General features: G+C 40.9%; 1 non-coding gene across 1 annotated transcript; it reads left to right on the top strand.

Annotated features, from left to right (window-relative positions):
• Positions 1–709: 709 nt before the first annotated feature.
• On the top strand, positions 710–816 carry LOC120252419. Its single transcript, XR_005533949.1, has one exon. It is a non-coding gene; the product is annotated as a small nucleolar RNA R71 (small nucleolar RNA).
• The last annotated feature ends 3,066 nt before the right edge of the window (positions 817–3,882 follow it).

Below are 3,882 nucleotides of genomic sequence, written 5' to 3'. Positions count from 1 at the left end.
CCTTTCCTCCAGAAGCTTAGACATTTGGGCAACCTAGTGATCCAAGTTCCTCATAGTTGCATTGGTGGTCCTGATCATCTCCTCATGATGAGTGAACTGAGTCTTTATACTCTTGATGAATTGAGCTATTAAACTAGTAAGCTCATTGGAAGACTCTAAGAAGGATGAGGACTATGATTGTTGTGCAATCTGAGGTAGAGGCTTATACTGCTGCTGTTGTTGTGCCAACTGTCCCTATCCTAGCTGACTCCAAGAAAAATATGGATGATTTCTCCATCACTTATTATATGTGTTGCTATATGGGTTGTTCTGAAATAACGGTTCTGACCAAGGGAATCCACTTATTCAATCTGTTATGCACTTGCTTCAATGGAGGAGGGATAGCTTAGGTCACATGAGGGGCTAGAATGATCATAAGTAGGTCCTGAGCTTGAAGGCAGAGATTACATGGTGTCCAATCTCTTAGTTATTACTTCAACCTATGTTGCAAGAGTGGTGATGACATCCACTTGATGAATACTGGCAGTCTTCACCAGTTTATTCCTCTTCGAACTCCATTGATACTCATTTTGTTGCCATCTCTTCAATCAGACTTTGTACTACAATTGGTTGGCTTTTACACAATGAACCTCTGGTGGCTGCATCAAGCATCTGTTTGATGTAAGTATTTAGTCCATTATAAAAGATCCAGATTTACATCCATTCAACAATTCCGTATTCCAGACATTTTCTCAACACCTCCTTGTACCTTTCCCATATATCATATAAGGATTCAGATTCCAATTTGCAAAAAGCGGAGATATCACTTATGAGATTTGGTGACCTTAGCGAGGAAAAGTATCGAGCAACAAATGCTTTGGAAGTCTGCTTCCATGTTTTGAAGAGACCTATGGGGCAAGGAATTTAGCCACTGCTTGGGTCTTCCTCGCAAGGTGAATAGAAAGAGTCTCAGATGAACTACTTCTTCAGAAACATTGCTTACCTTATAAGTGTCACAAATTTCTGAAAAGTTTCTAAGATGCTTATAAGGGTCTTTATCCTGAAATCCATTAAACTGACACATCTGTTGCACCAATTGGATTAAATTTGGCTTTAATTCAAAATTGTTTGCCACAAAAGGAGACAAAAAATACTCGACGTAACTCCCTTAAGATTTGTCTATGAAAAATTTGAGATTCTTTGTAGTTGATTACCAGCTATTTCTTCTTTCTGACCCACTTCCACACTTATCTTGACAGATCCTGTCTCACTCAAACTAATCTGACAGATCCTGATTCTTGTCCCACAAGTGCATGGGGTTGTCAAGTAAGACCTCTCATTTAAACAAGAGAGGGTTGTATCCCAAAGGGCCTGAGAAGCTACCCTTACTTCCTTATTGCAATGTTGTTTTGACCTACAACTCCGAGTGATAAGGGAAATGCAAGAAAACTAAACTAATGCAATTAAAATGTAGTTAATAAAGGCTAGATACAGGAGATAATCAGGGTTAAGGTGTTGTCATGGATGTTTGAATTAACATTGCAATAAGGAAGTTTGAATTAACAAGCAATTGGGGACTGAGAAAACCCTAGATTTGGCCATCCCGATGGTCATGGCAATTGATCCCTAATCTAGTATAAGTATTAGATACGGAATATATTCTGTCCAAATCCTCATATGATTGCAATGGGCAAGGTCGTTTTCTCAAGCTAGGGTTGAAATACAGGTGAGTACTTAACTCTAGAAATTGAGGGATACAAATACCCAATGGTCAAGGCATATTTATACGTGTTTTCCTTCCAAGCTTGGTGAGTCTAATACTAGGGCAATGGTCATGCAACTGATAAGTTCTTATGTGTTAAGAATACAAAGTATTCTTTCCTTATGATGTGCACCACTTTTATCAAATTTTAGCGCTAATACATGTGTATTAGTGTTCTTTTGCGCATGTAGGGTTGTGAAGCCAAATATGGAAGGAAGAAGCTAAAATAGATCGTGAATGCACCGTTTGAGGAAATCTTGGAAGGGAAATAATGTAGCAAAATACTGTAGCAATTACTGTTTATAGCCCATAGAAAACCAAAATTCCAGAAAATCTACACTCGCGTGTAGAAATTACCCACGCCCTTGTGGAAATTCAACAGGGGCGTGTGGATACCCGATTCCAACCAATTTTAAGTCATTTTCGAGCCCGATTTCAGCATCCTTTTTCCCATGTTTTCTCCATCCTTGGAGAGGCTTGCAGCTAGGTTTTAGAGGGGTTTTGGCAAGGCTTTTAGTGTGGTTCTCCGGCTTTGAAACCATGATTCCCTTGGAAGATAGTTATTGGGGGAGCTTTTGTCGGCACCGATTCGGTGAGGTTTGCCCTAGGCTAGACAAGGGGCACCTTTGGAGAGGACGAGGGGCTTTTCCTATAGATTACTTGTTTTTACTTTCAATTTCATTATTGATTGTATCTTGCTCCATAGAGAGTTAAACCCCCTAGTGGGTGCTTGGACTTGTAAACCCTAGGATTTTATTATTTGTTTGACATTCTATTATGCTTTCCTTAATTGTTGTTTTTAATTGAGTTCCAATCTCCAATGCTTGTTGAATGATTTTTCCCTTAGAGTGACTCTAGGGTTGAGAATCCATTATGGTAGCATTTGTGGATGAGTGGCACACCATAAGGGTTAGGCAATGCTAGATTGGAGAAGGTCAAGAGGGTGAGTCAAGAGGTAGCGGAGTGTCCCTTTCCCCTTCGGCATGATTTATCATACCTCCATTTCTTAGAATTCTTTGCGGTCACAATAGAGTGAAGTGCTAAAGGATGAAATAAGCTAGGGCTTTGACAGGTGCTCCGCAAGTGCACGGAGTTGTCGAAGTAATAATTCCCCAGGCGAGTGGGGGTATCGTATCCACAGGGAGTAGGGAGTAAAAATACTTATATTGTCTCTTACTAAGTGAAAGATGGAATAGTGATTTGTGTGCCAAAAGATGTGAAATAACAAAAGTCAAATAAACAAGAGAGAAAGTACGAGTAAGGAGAAGGTAAGGCAATCGATAAAGATGGGGTACCCGGGTATTGCTCCCCCAAGGACAATAGTTTCAAGTGCAAGAACCCTCTATTATGCTTCCTAACTAATGCTATAGTGAGTCATGGACATCCTTAACTACATGGTCCTAAACCTAAGGTCAACCATACCTAATTCTACACATGTCCCGGAGGAGAAATCGAACAATCTCAACACCTCGCACTCGCATAGAATTGCAATGAGCTCTAGGGATTCCAAGTGATAAATCTCTTCCTAATTATAGACCTAACCCTTTGGTCCAGAAGAAAGGTCCCTAGCCATAATTAAGCCTAGATGCTAAAATCACCTCAATGCTTCACTCCGTTGCACTTGCAACTAAGCCCCAACGGAAGGTCATCCCTTAGCCCATTCACTCTATTGTGGCCACAAAGAACTCGAGGAACGGAGGTAGAATCTATCACACCGGAGGGGAAGGGGACGCTCCTGTACCTCTCGACTCACCCTCTCAACCCTCTCCAATCAAGCTTCGTCTAACTCTCGTGGTGTGTCACTCACTCACAAGGGTAACCGGATGAACTCTCAACCCTAGTGTCACTCTAAGTGAGTATTCAAACAACAAGCATTCAAGATTGGAACTCACAAACACATCAATTAATTGAAAGCATAATAAAGAGATTCAAAGAAACTAATACATCCTAGGGTTCACAAATACCCAAATACCCACTAGGGGTTTAGCTCTCCATGGAGTTTAACTCAAACGATAATGAAATCAAGTGCAAAAGTAAACAATCCATAGGAAAACCCCCTCAATAGTCGTGTCGATGGTCTTGTGGAGAGTCCTCTACTCGTCGCAACGATCTCCTCGTCCGGTATAAGATACGCCTCGCCG

The sequence above is a fragment of the Dioscorea cayenensis genome, chromosome 20, assembly GCF_009730915.1.
Source record: "Dioscorea cayenensis subsp. rotundata cultivar TDr96_F1 chromosome 20, TDr96_F1_v2_PseudoChromosome.rev07_lg8_w22 25.fasta, whole genome shotgun sequence".
Taxonomy (NCBI): domain Eukaryota; kingdom Viridiplantae; phylum Streptophyta; class Magnoliopsida; order Dioscoreales; family Dioscoreaceae; genus Dioscorea; species Dioscorea cayenensis.
The sequence above is the reverse complement of the archived record's forward strand: the minus strand, read 5'-3'. Positions and strand labels throughout refer to the sequence as shown.